This window comes from Triticum dicoccoides, chromosome 4A, assembly GCF_002162155.2.
Source record: "Triticum dicoccoides isolate Atlit2015 ecotype Zavitan chromosome 4A, WEW_v2.0, whole genome shotgun sequence".
In the NCBI taxonomy this organism is placed as follows: Eukaryota; Viridiplantae; Streptophyta; class Magnoliopsida; order Poales; family Poaceae; genus Triticum; species Triticum dicoccoides.
In genome coordinates this window covers 307,816,557-307,816,926 of record NC_041386.1, presented here as the reverse complement: position 1 = coordinate 307,816,926, position 370 = coordinate 307,816,557, and positions in this window count along the sequence as shown.

Here is a 370-nt window from a genome sequence, read left to right as displayed (position 1 = left end):
ATCTTCCTCTTATATATTCACATATATTCCCAAACCACCAAAGGCATCCACGAAAACACATTTCCACCGCTGCAAACTTCTATTCCTGTGAGATCCCATCTTGGGGCCTTTTCCAGCATCCTGTCGGAGGGGGATTCGATCAAGGAGGGCTTCTACATCAACTCTATTGCCCTTCCGATGAAGCGTGAGTAGTTTACCTCTGACCTATGGGTCCATAGCTAGTAGCTAGATGGCTTCTTCTCTCTCTTTGATTCTCAATACCATGTTCTCCTCGATGTTCTTGGAGATCTATCTGATGTAATCTTCTTTTGCAGTGTGTTTTTCGAGATCCGATGAATTCCGGATTTATAATCAGTTTATTTATGAATAT